This window comes from Bos indicus x Bos taurus, chromosome 3, assembly GCF_003369695.1.
Source record: "Bos indicus x Bos taurus breed Angus x Brahman F1 hybrid chromosome 3, Bos_hybrid_MaternalHap_v2.0, whole genome shotgun sequence".
Taxonomy (NCBI): domain Eukaryota; kingdom Metazoa; phylum Chordata; class Mammalia; order Artiodactyla; family Bovidae; genus Bos; species Bos indicus x Bos taurus.
This window is the reverse complement of record NC_040078.1, coordinates 21,006,819-21,020,255: the sequence shown is the minus strand read 5'-3', so window position 1 is coordinate 21,020,255 and position 13,437 is coordinate 21,006,819. Positions and strand designations below refer to the sequence as shown.

At 46.3% G+C, this 13,437-nt stretch overlaps 2 non-coding genes across 2 annotated transcripts; one reads left to right on the top strand and one right to left on the bottom strand.

Annotated features, from left to right (window-relative positions):
- Window positions 1–5,878: 5,878 nt before the first annotated feature.
- Window positions 5,879–5,950, top strand: TRNAQ-CUG. The gene has a single exon. It is a non-coding gene; the product is annotated as a tRNA-Gln (tRNA).
- A 4,404-nt stretch (window positions 5,951–10,354) lies between these two features.
- Window positions 10,355–10,427, bottom strand: TRNAV-UAC. Its single transcript has one exon. It is a non-coding gene; the product is annotated as a tRNA-Val (tRNA).
- Window positions 10,428–13,437: the final 3,010 nt, after the last annotated feature.

Genomic DNA, 13,437 nt, shown 5'->3' with positions numbered 1-13,437 from the left:
TGGAAATATTCATTGTGTCCAACTGTCTGGGAACCAAGGTACTCAGGCAAAAATTTCTGCCCCCAGGTTGGGCATCTGCAAGCAGAGCAGCAGTCTTATACATATCCACCAGTATTTCTACAGAGAAGGATCCTGAGAGTCTGCTGTTCACTGCTGTACTTCAGCAAAAGTCCATCCTAGAGGTCTGTGTTTCGGACCCACAGAGAGAGATCTAACATACTGGGATGGAATTGCTGCTGCTCGGTCACTTCAGTCGCATCTGATTCGGCAAGAATAGTAGAGTGGGTTGCCTCACCCTCCTCCAGGGGAACTTCCTGACCCAGGGATTGAACCCATGTTTCCTGGCATTGCAGGCAGCTTCTTCATCCCTGAACCACCAAGGAAGCCGCCTAGATGGAACTGGCAGCTTTCAAATTACTCCACTCTCATGTGGAGTTTTTTTTTTTTTTTTTTTCTGAAAATAAATTTCTCATACCCTCTGTCTGTCTTTTACTTTTCAATATAAAATCAGGACATCTCATTCAGAAGCTGTAAAACATGTAAGATAGCCTCCAACTTACCAGATTCCCAGGTTAGAAAGCTGATTCTTCTAAGGAGGGCAAATCCTGGGTGGCAGGAAGGGACCTTTACATGGGTTTGTACCCTACACCAGTGACTTACATTTTCTTGTACCAGTATGTGGCATTGGTCATTGTCACACCCTTCTGCAAGGGAGAGACCGATTGAGAGCCAATTTTTAGTCCAGGGCTCAGCTCTTCGCAGCTTCCTGTGTTTTATAATCATTTCTGACCCCTCTCCCCCACAATTATTTACCTTGAAAATGTTCAAACCAACAGAAAATTGGAAAGACTCATACAACAAATATCTCTATTCTGTTCATCTAAATAGAGCAATTAACAGTCATTTTCTCCTTTTCTCTGTCTGGGCTGACACACACACTCATATCACTTTATTAAATGCAGACAAAAAGCCTGCTTCACTGCTAAACACTTCAGCATGTATTTCCTGATATTAAGGGCATTGTCCTATACAACCATAATCAATGATCAAATCTAAGTACATTAACATTATTTCAATAACATTACCTCATATATGCTCGAGGTATAAAATTTCCCATTGTTTAAAAACTGTCATATCTACATGCTTATATGTGTATGGATATAGCGATTAGATACATTTAACATATGCCTCTATATTATACATATTTGAGAGAGGTTAAGAATTGTGTGTGTTATGGTACTGATATTTCCCCATGTTCCAATTAAAGTTTCTAAATTTTGTCCTTATTACCTGGAACTGTCTCCTGACTTGTATGTTTTTGTTGTTTCTGATGTCTTTGAATTTCTGAAGAAGATAGGCTAATTATCTTGTTTAGTGTTCTACATTCTGATCAAACTAAACCTTTTTTGCAAAAGGTCAGCACGTCCCATTTGTGCTTCCTACTGCATCCAGTCAGGAAGCAAGCTGTCCAAGAACAAAGCTACAAAATATTGAAGGAAACATACCATCTGTCAGCCAGGCTAGGAGTCTACATTGTGTCTGAAATCCTTCAATCCAAACTGCAATGTCTGCCATCTAACTTGACAGGAACTGAGTCTAGGTTTGCTTTTAATCCCAGCACCAGCTGCGATTATTACTGGCAGCCATAAAGCAGGATTTACTGCTGACTTGCCTGCACAATGTGATCTGGAGAAGGGAAGGAGAACCCACAGTGAACAAACCTAGAGCCAGGCCATTGGGAACATTGGATGTGCCCCAAGTCTGAGCATGCTCAGAAGCTACTCCCAAAGGTGAAATTCCTGCTGTCAAGGAGTCTCTGCTGCTGCTGCTAAATCGTTTCAGTCGTGTCCGACTCTGTGCGACCCCATAGACGACAGCCCACCAGGCTCCCCTGTCCCTGGGATTCTCCAGGCAAGAACACTGGAGTGGGTTGCCATTTCCTTCTCCAATGCATGAAAGTGAAAAGTGAAAATGAAGTCGCTCAGTCGTGTCTGACTCTTTGTGACCCCATAGACTGCAGCCCACCAGGCTCCTCGGTCCATGGGATTTTCTAGGCAAGAGTACTGGAGTGGGGGTGCCATTGCCTTCTCCGAGCTTCCACTAATGAAATGGTGCCATTATAGACATGTTTTCTGGGTTCAGTTCAGTTCAGTCACTCAGTCATGTCCTACTCTTTGCGACCCCATGAATTGCAGCACGCCAGGCCTCCCTGTCCATCACCAGCTCCCAGAGTCCACTCAGACTCACATTCATCGAGTCAGTGATGCCATCCAACCATCTCATCCTCTGTTGTCCCCTTCTCCTCCTGCCCCCAATCCCTCCCAGCATCAGAGTCTTTTCCAATGAGTCAGCTCTTCGAATGAGGTGGCCAATGTACTGGAGTTTCAGCTTTAGCATCATTCCTTCCAAAGAAATCCCAGGGCTGATCTCCTTCAGAATGGACTGGTTGGATCTCCTTGCAGTCCAAGGGACTCTCAAGAGTCTTCTCCAACACCACAGTTCAAAAGCATCAATTCTTCGGCGCTCAGCCTTCTTCACAGTACAACTCTCATATCCATTCATAACCACAGGAAAAACCATAGCCTTGACTAGATGGACCTTTGTTGGCAAAGTAATGTCTCTGCTTTTGAATATGCTATCTAGGTTGGTCATAACTTTCCTTCCAAGGAGTAAGCGTCTTTTAATTTCATGGCTGCAGTCACCATCTGCAGTGATTTTGGAGCCCCCCAAAATAAAGTCTACCACTGTTTCCACTGTTTCCCCATCTATTTCCCACGAAGTGGTGGGACCAGATGCCATGATCTTAATTTTCTGAATGTTGAGCTTTAAGCCAACTTTTCCACTCTCCACTTTCGCTTTCATCAAGAGGCTTTTGAGTTCCTCTTCACTTTCTGCCATAAGGGTGGTGTCATCTGCATATCTGAGGTTATTGATATTTCTCCTGGCAATCTTGATTCCAGTTTGTGTTTCTTCCAGTCCAGCGTTTCTCATGATTGTACTCTGCATATAAGTTAAATAAACAGGGTGACAATATACAGCCTTGACGAACTCTTTTTCCTAATTGGAACCAGTCTGTTGTTCCATGTCCAGTTCTAACTATTGCTTCCTGACCTGCATACAAATTTCTCAAGAGGCAGATCAGGTGGTCTGGTATTCCCATCTCTTTCAAAATTTTCCACAGTTTATTGTGATCCACACAGTCAAACGCTTTGGCATAGTCAATAAAGCAGAAATAGATGTTTTTCCGGAACTCTCTTGCTTCTTCCATGATCCAGCGGATGTTGGCAATTTGATCTCTGGTTCCTCTGCCTTTTCTAAAACCAGCTTGAACATCAGGAAGTTCACGGTTCACGTATTGCTGAAGCCTGGCTTGGAGAATTTTGAGCATTACTTTACTAGTGTGTGAGATGAGTGCAATTGTGCGGTAGTTTGAGCATTCTTTGGCATTGCCTTTCTTTGGGATTGGAATGAAAACTGACCTTTTCTAGTCCTGTGGCCACTGCTGAGTTTTCCAAATTTGCTGGCATATTGAATGCAGCACTTTCACAGCATCATCTTTCAGGATTTGGAATAGCTCAATTGGAATTCCATCACCTCCACTAGCTTTGTTCGTAGTGATGCTTTCTAAGGCCCACTTGACTTCACATTCCAGGATGTCTGGCTCTAGATCAGTGATCACACCATCGTGATTATCTGGGTCGTGAAGCTCTTTTTTGTACATTTCTTCTGTGTATTCTTGCCACCTCTTCTTAATATCTTCTGCTTCTGTTAGGTCCATACCATTTCTGTCCTTTATCAAGCTCATCTTTGCATGAAATGTTCCTTTGGTATCTCTGATTTTCTTGAAGAGATCCCTAGTCTTTCCCATTCTCTTGTTTTCCTCTATTTCTTTGCACTGATCGCTGAAGAAGGCTTTCTTATCTCTTCTTGCTATTCTTTGGAACTCTGCATTCAGATGTTTATATCTTTCCTTTTCTCCGTTGCTTTTCGTTTCTCTTTTCACAACTATTTGTAAAGCCTCCCCAGATAGCCATTTTGCTTTTTTGCATTTCTTTTCTATGGGAATGGTCTTGATCCCTGTCTTCTGTACAATGTCACGAACCTCATTCCATAGTTCATCAGGCACTCTATCTATCAGATCTAGGCCCTTAAATCTATTTCTCACTTCCACTGTATAATCATAAGGGATTTGATTTAGGTCATACCTGAATGGTCTAGTGGTTTTCCCTACTTTCTTCAATTTAAGTCTGAATTTGGCAATAAGGAGTTCATGGTCTGAGCCACAGTCAGCTCCTGGTCTTGTTTTTGCTGACTGTATAGAGCTTCTCCATCTTTGGCTTCAAAGAATATAATCCATCTGATTTCGGTGTTGACCATCTGGTGATGTCCATGTATAGAGTCTTCTCTTGTGTTGTTGGGTGTTTGTTATGACCAGTGCATTTTCTTGGCAAAACTCTATTAGTCTTTGCCCTGCTTCATTCTGTATTTCAAGGCCAAATTTGCCTGTTACTCCAGGTGTTTCTTGACTTCCTACTTTTGCATTCCAGTCCCCTATAATGAAAAGGACATCTTTTTTGGGTGTTAGTTGTAAAAGGTCTTGTAGGTCTTCATTTGAACCGTTCAACTTCAGCTTCTTCAGCATTACTGGTTGGGGCATAGACTTGGATTACTGTGATATTGAATGGTTTGCCTTGGAAACGAACAGAGATTATTCTGTTGTTTTTGAGATTGCATCCAAGTACTGCATTTCGGGCTCTTTTGTTGACCATGATGGCCACTCCATTTCTTCTGAGGGATTCCTGCCCGCAGTAGTAGATATAATGGTCATCTGAGTTAAATTCACCCATTCCAGTCCATTTCAGTTCGCTGATTCCTAGAATATCAACATTCACTCTTGCCATCTCTTGTTTGACCACTTCCAATTTGCCTTGATTCATGGACCTGACATTCCAGGTTCCTATGCAATATTGCTCTTTACAGCATCGGACCTTGCTTCTATCACCAGTCACATCCACAGCTGGGTATTGTTTTTGCTTTGGCTCCATCCCTTCATTCTTTCTGGAGTTATTTCTCCACTGATCTCCAGTAGCATATTGGGCAGCTACTGACCTGGGGAGTTTCTCTTTCAGTATCCTATCATTTTGCCTTTTCATACTGTTCATGGGGTTCTCAAGGCAAGAATGCTGAAGTGGTTTGCCATTCCCTTCTCCAGTGGACCACATTCTGTCAAATCTCTCCACCATGACCCGCCCGTCTTGGGTTGCCCCACGGGCATGGCTTAGTTTCATTGTCTAACTCAATGAGAATAACTTATCCCTCTCCAAATCAGAAATATATGAAGAATAAAAGAAGAGTTCTTCTGCCTCCATTCCCACTCCACCACTGACACACTTTATATGTTACACATAAGAGGTGGTGGCTGCTTAGGAGTGTGATCAGCAACGTGAGAAAACTAAGGGACCCAGGAAACCCCGCCTCCTGCCCTGCCTGACAATGTCTGCCCTCTCTGGGCTATGGGAAAAGGGTGAAGGCAAAGAAAAGGAAAATAACACTCTTATTTGTAGAAATTTTACCTCAGGATGGGACACTCTGGTTAACCTAGGCAGACTATGCAGTTGGTGATAGAGAGCTAAGGGGGTCTTCCCTGGCACAAAATCCAAGGTGGATTTCACCTCATTTTCTGAGGTGAGAGTGAGCTGAGTCGATCAAAGGAGAGGAGCAGAGAGAAAGCAAGAAGGATGAGCACCCACAGGAGTCAACCGTATTGGAGTCTCCTCAGGGCCTTAGGAGAACTGCCCTGAGGTTATGGGTGGGACATATGGAGGCTAAAAAAGCGGATATCGTTCTGTGGAGATGGAGACCAGGTGGCTCCCCAGGGGGTTCCATGGTGTAATGGTGAGCACTCTGGACTCTGAATCCAGTGATCCGAGTTCAAATCTCGGTGGGACCTTTCTGCCTAGGTAGAACACTTTTTCTAATAGGGAACCCTAGTTAGAAGAACACTTTTTCTAATAGAGAACCCTATTCCCCTAATAGGACCCGCCTTCCGGCTCCCGCAACCCTTAGTGGCGTGGTTCACACGGACACGGCGGACAGGTGTGGGACCGACCCGGGGCGTCCTCGCTGGACCCGGGCGGCTCTGCCCATCGCTGGCCATCAGAGCCCAGCCCCTCCTCTGCCCTCCAAGCCCCGGCCAGGGGCGCAGCGGCCCAGCCAGTGTCTCCCTCTCGTCGTGTCCCCTGGGTCTCCGGAGCGAAAGGCAGAGGCTGAGCTCACGGAGTCCTGCCCTGCGAGGGGGCTTCGCACTGCCCGTCTTGTAACTGTACGGTTGTCCCTGTGAGTAAATGGGTGCCAGGGATGAGCTGCCATGTTTGATATTCACATATTAGATGATACCTAAAAACATTTACCCCCACGTTGAAAGGTGAATATAAGTAACTATGATTTCTATAATTAAAATACTTATTAATCTTCATTGAAAAAATGTTATATGGTATATTTAATTTTCTGTGACACATAAATTTGAATATTATAAATGGAAATATTTTTTTGGAGTTAGAGTTTGCTTATGGGAATCAGGACTTTCCTGGTGGCTCAGATGGTAAAGCGTCTGTCTACAATGCAGGAAACCTGGGTTCGATCCCTGAGTCGGGAAGATTCCCTGGAGAAGGAAACGGCAACCCACTCCAGTACTCTTGCCTAGAAAATCCCATGGACGGAGGAGCCTGGTGCAGGCTACTGCCCATGAGGTCGCAAAGAGTTGGACAGGACTGAGTGACTTCACTTTCACTTTCACTTTATGGGAATCAAAGCAATACAGGAAATTTAGGCAGTTCACTTTCATTAGGATTTTGAATAGAAAATAAATGCAAGACTTCTGCAATCTATAATAATATGGCACCAATATTTTCCACATTTTTAGAAAATCTGAAAGTCAACATGAAGTAGTTTTTAGACCAAAATTATTAAAGCTGGGTAAGGCATACCAGGAGTCATCTCTGAGAGTATGACAGGACAAATATTTTCTATACAATTATACATCTATTATTAGAATTATCTAGAGTGTTAAAAGGAGAAGGCAATGGCACCCCACTCCAGTACTCTTGCCTGGAGAATCCCATGGATGGAGGAGCCTGGTGGGCTGCAGTCCATGGGGTTGCTAAGAGTCAGACACGACTGAGCGACTTCACTTTCACTTCTCACTTTCATGCGTTGGAGAAGGAAATGGCAACCCACTCCAGTGTTCTTGCCTGGAGAATCCCAGGGACGGGGGAGCCTGGTGGGCTACCATCTATGGGGTCGCACAGAGTCGGACACGACTGAAGCGACTTAGCAGCAGTAGCAGCAGAGTGTTAAAAGTATTCAAGATTCATCCTTACTATCAATTTGAAATTTTTTCTTATATGTAGCATGGAGAGCACTAATTTATCTAAATCTATATGTTTTTTTATATTCCTGAGTTACATTTCAGGAAAACAGAAAGTTCAAGGGGAAAAAAAAAAAACCAACAACCCACATGTGTTCTATTCACTGAGATAGAAAAGGTGGTTCACTACCCCACTTTGGAGAGAGGGAGAGTGGACTATGTGTGGTAAAGCTGGATGCCTCTGTGCTTGAATTCAGACTGGACCTGGGACTGGGTCAAGGCCAGAACAACACAAGACTAGGCATTATTATCCTGGGGCTTAGACCCACCTGACAGCACCCACTCAACAGTCCTGGAAAGCTCTTGAGGATACTCCCCCTCCCTTGGACGCGTTTCCCATCTGGTTCTCTATTCCACCAGCCACAGAGAAGGACTTTTCACCTCTGTGTCCTGACAGAACACTTTATGATCCCTGCAGGACACAGGGAGCCAGGCAAGAGAGAAGGGGGCAGTTGCATGGACCCGATGGTGCCGGGGTCCAGCCCCGGTGGATACAGGGAATTCAAAGCGGGGACAGTGTCGGCGAGGATCAGGAAACAATTGCTTAAATAAACGTTAATTAAGGATATAAAGAGTGGTTAAATAAGGATAGCTCAGTGAGGAAATTCAGTGGAGCAAAGAGGCTGAATAATTCAGCCAAAAGGTGAGAGAAAGAATGACATGAGGAGACCAAGTTTCGGTGAACAAGGCCTGCACTTTATTTTCCAAAGTAGTTTTTATACCTTAAGTTATGCATAGAGGATAATGGGGGAAGGGGTAGAGTTATGCAGTAATCTAGGCTTTCTTCCTGCAAACTTATCATATGCAAAAGTTTAGGTGATTTGCATCATCTTCTGGCCCAGAGGCCTGTTAACATTTTAAGACCCTTTCTTCAGAAAACTTATTTTTCTCTAAAGGTGGTTAGTCAGGCGCCACCCTCCAAAAGCATTAGATAGTTGCATTCCTATAGGGCAAAGGTGTGGTGGACTATAACAAGAAAAAGAATTAACTCAAGGGTCCAAGGTTACAAACATTAACACTACTACTTACACCAATTATATTAATCAACGCACTGCCAGGGACACAGTAGGTAAGGGATATGGAAACTTAGCAGCAAACATTGGCCCAAAAAGTGAAAAACCCTTCACCAATACAATTTCTAATCAATCTTTTAACTGCTCAAAGGAATCTGTATTCAGACAGTTTAGAACATCTCATGCCTCTCATGGTTGGGAGGCTCTGAACAATCACATGTGGCCTGAAGAACCTATTCAGGAGAGAGATGGTGGTGGGGGACAGCCCCCATAAAGTCAGCGGTGTCGGTGAGAGCACAAAGCAGTAAAGTAGGCAGACTCTGGTTTTGGGGGTAGATGCTCGAGAATTTCCAGGGGGACTCCTGAGGTTCCATCCCGCCTTTGCGTATGCCAAGCCTCCTTCCTCATGACCTTTGCCACAGGTGGAGTTCCTCACACTGGCTCCTGGCACAATGGATTTCCAGCAAAGTAGCGGGGAAATCCCATACAGAGAGGAGCCTGACTGGCTACAGTTCATGGGGTTGAACAGAGTAGGACATGACTGAGCCAGTGGGGGTGAGGATAAGGTGGTTCCACCAATCAGACTGATCAAAACACCACTGACTGCCCACCAAAGCAACCTGTAAGAGGCCAGAGGGCAGCCAGTGCTGCAGAGGGCAGAGGATCAAAGCCTAGACTATCCTACAAGCACAGGGCATGACAGGCCTGCCTGCACTTGGAAAAGAGGTGAATAAAACACCATCTAAGTTATTCTCTTAAAAAGCCTCTCAGTAGGAGCATTGGTGGTTCAGTGGTAGAATTCTCGCCTATCACCCGGGAGACCCAGTTTGATTCCTAGTGAATGCATTGCGGTCGTTTTTGTTTGGGGCTTCCCTGGTGGCTCAGATGGTAAAGAATTTGCCTGCAATACAGGAGACCTGGGTTGGGAAGATCCCCTGGAGAAGGAAATGACAACCCACTCCAGTAGTCTTGCCTGGAGAATCCCATGGACAGAGGAGCATGGTGGGCTACAGTCCAAAGGGATCTCAAAAAGTCTGACACGACTGAACGACTAACACACATACCCTCTCTACATCCAAGAGAGACCAGATTCCAGGTTCCTGAGGGGCAAGAGGGCCCTCTTCTGGACCGCCAAGCTGTTCCTGTCCTTGGAAGACAGGTCGCACAGAAGATAGCTTTGAGAGGGACTCCAAAGTAAAGGAACGATCCTGAGATGTTGGCATGTTATTATCAAGTGATGTCATAACTCTTACATAAAGAAAGAATATGATGTTAACTGCCCACGTAGGTACAGAATATACCATCTTGCAAACTTTTGGTATCTTTCAAAAGCTTTTGGTTTTGGTTTTGAATGAATTTTTGGAACTGAAGCCCCACATTCTCTTTGAATGGAAACTGTAAGTAAGACTCTGGGTTTACCATGCCAGGAGAAAAGAGTGGAGGCCAGAGCTGGCCAGCACAGGCTATTCACGGCATCTCAGCTCCAACAGCCAGCCTGAGGTCCAGGACCCTGAGGCCCGGACTCAGTGGCATTTAGAAACTCTGTGCAGAAATGTTCCCCACTGGACCTTTAAGCAAAATACTGTTCCGATCCGGGCAGGAAGAGAGTGACTTGTGTAAGTGCAGACGCTGGAAGAAAGCAAGTTTTCCCTGACCAGGAATCAAACTAGGGGCCGCAGCGCTGAGAGCATCGAATCCTTGCCACTAGACCACCAAGGAACTGTGAAGAAAAAGGTTATTTCGCTTCCTCAGGAGAAAGATGAGTGTTAGATGAATCGTCAGAAAGCAGAAAAGGAAATACCTCAGCGGCCTACAGCTGAGTCTGCTGCCTCACCCCTTGCCTTTCGCCTTTGCCGATGCAAATGCGGTGGGGCGGTGGGGCGGTGGGGTTGGGGGAGGTGGGGGGAGGGCAACCTGTTTCCGCCCGGTTTCGAACCGGGGACCTTTCGCGTGTAAGGCGAACGTGATAACCACTACACTACGGAAACCGGCCCACCTCCGTTACTTAACACTGTATCCATGAAATACCGAATGCTGCCACCAGCATCCAGACCACCAAATGGTAACATTCAAACAGGAACCTTGAAGCCCTGCTTTAGGGCTCCTCATCTCCCCTCAAGTGAGGACCCTCGGGCCCCCACAGGCTGCATTCGGGGTCCCGCATCCAACGCAGAGTCCTCAGACCCTTAACTCCGCACCCGAGCTCAGGGGTCGCCCCAGCCTATTGCCGAGCTCCCGGAAGCCGCAGGAGGCGGGGACGGTGGATGCGTCCGAGGCCAGGAGATTCCGTGGCCGAGCAGTGTGGACGCCGCCCCTCCCGCTCTGCGGTCCCGCGCCGCGGTGGCCCTTGTCATGGCGCATGCGGTCAGCACTCTGGGCTCTCAGGAATGATCGATGCTTCCAATCCCCCGGGACCCGCCCTCTCCGCTGCTCCTTTGTACCTGACTCCTGTGCTCTTTCTCTGCGTTCCGGCTCGCCGCTGGACTTTCTGGTGTTCTACTGGCAAAAGGGAGGCTCTTTGGTGGTCTCTAAAATGCCACCCCACCGTCCCTGGGTGGGCTCGAACCATCAACCTTTACGGTTAACAGCCAAACGCGCTAGTCGATTGCGCTAGGAAGACAGCAGTACCGGCCTTTCCTGGAGTCTGTGGAGTTGACACTTCTTTCTAGGATAAGACCCCTGCCCCCAGGGAAACTGTGCCACTTCCATGCCCTCTACCGACCACAGATGCCAGAGCCCCCAGAGATACCAGGAGCCAGGGCTCCAATCCTGCGGGCTTGAACCGAAATAGATCCAAGGACAGCTGAACACACGGTGGGCTCCCATGATGGCTCTTCCCACGTCCTCGCCTACACCCAACGAATCAGAGTTTGCCCACCCTGGCATAGGCCTCCGGGGCTGTGTTAGGTTTCCTGTGTCCACCAGGCGATTTCCACCAGAGTGGGCTTCCCTGGGGCTCAGACGGTAAGAATCCACCTGCAATGCAGGACACCCGGGTTCAAACCCTGGTTTGGGACTATCCCCTGGAGGAGGGCATGCAACCTACTCCAGTATTCTTGCCTAGAGAATCCCCATGGACAAGGAGCCTGGCGGGCTAAGTCCATGGGGTGACAAAGAGTCGGACAGGACTTAGCGACTAAGCACAGAGGTCGTGGGAATGGTCGCTCTGTGTCTGCACGCCAGCGACAGAGTCGGGCACTCACTGGGATGCTCTAGGATGAATACATTGTCTTCTTTAGCCCTTCGTCCCATGAAGACCGTTGAGAAGGGAAATACAGACAAGTTTTCGAAGTGGATGGTTCTTTTTAAAAAGCCTTTATCCCAGTTTTGGAATCTGCAGCGCTAGCTGGATGGAGCTCCTGCATCCCAGCCTGTGTAGGCTGCGTTCTGTGAGGTCCGCCTGGGAGCGGGAAAGGGTCAAAACCAAGCTGGGAAGGCTGGTTTGGGAGGAAGGCATTGAAACCTCCCAGGAGACTTGGGCAGGAATCCTTAGAGCTGAACATTGCTCCACTCCAGGTAGCAGAGTGGGGAAGGAGGGAGAGGGCTGGTGCAGGCAAGAATCAAGGAGGCCTAAGGAGAGGGGAGGAAGGAGAGAATAAAAGAATTTGTGCTTCTACCCTTCCCCCCTCCCTCTCTTGCCTTCTCTCCTCTTCTTGGTCTTCTTCCCATCCCTACAACTGAGAAATCTTGATACACCCACTTCCGAGAAGAGAGACCCGACTACCTGTGCACAAATTCTGGGTTGTAAAAATAGTTCTGTCCTTATGTGGCCTTAGACAAATAAAGAAAATTTCTTGTGCCTCCCTTCTTTCTGCTTTAAAATGGGAGGAATGTAAGCATTTGTTGTCAGATGTGCCTGGGTTTAGAAACTACTGGATGAATCATGTTATCAGCTGTGAAATCATATTGTTGTCACTATTCTTAGAATCTGACAAACTCTATCCTTATATATTTCACCTTAAATTAACTTGATACTTCCAGAAAGTTCTGTAAATGGAATCAAGACAAAGGCTCCTGTGATTGCTCTTGCAGTTTGCTCCGATACAGCTGGACCACCTTTCATTGCCAGTTCTCTGCTTGCAGATCAGGACCGATGGGCAGGCTGGAGGAAAAGGGAAGAACACACATCTCCACCCATCCCAGTTCTAACCTCACCTGATTCTTTCTTTGCCCTTGTGAGAGCCCTGTTCTCCAGGTTTCCTGGCCATTCTGCGATCTCTCAACATACTTTCTATGGATTTCTTTTCTTCCTTTATGAGTCAGAGTCCATTTCAGGTCCTGTACCCATAAACCTTGACCTTTCTTCAATTTTCCTGGAGGAGTACTTTGTCTTGTTTATTACCACTCAACATCTTGATTTTCAAAAAGAAGTTTCATCTTTTCACTCTGGAGCTGTGAACTTCCTCCTTATAATAAGAGCTTCCCCTTTGCCTCCTTCCTCCTCGAGTCAACCTCTCCGTCCAGTCTTTTGGAACAAAATACATCTCCAGGCAACACTAGCCATCTTTCTGTGTTTTTTGGCTGGCCAAAAACTAGTGCTATTTTTTTCTGTTCTGTGTATTGGATTAGGGAGGAAACAGTTTTAGGATACAATGAAGAACTAAAGATTATTAGTCTGAGCCCTGATAGGATTTATACCTATTATACATGCAAATATTTAACGTGGTGGTATTTTGGGTACATAAGTACTGTCTGTACTGTAAGACAACTTGGATGTGCATCCTCTATGATTCAACAATCAGTGCTCTTGGGTACCTTGATATTTGTATGCCTTTTTTTAAACTGCAATTTCTGGGTTTGATATGTTAATGGGAGAGAAACTGACTTGACCGACCTGACCAAAGAGTCTGTGACTGCCTAAGTGTCAGAGCTGTGCCTCATGTTCTCCTCGACATGTGGTTGATTTTGAGTCACCCCAGGTGAGTTTGGGTCTTCCCTAGTGGCTCAGCGGGTAAAGAATCTGCCTGCAATGCAAGAGACCCAGGTTAAATCCCTGGG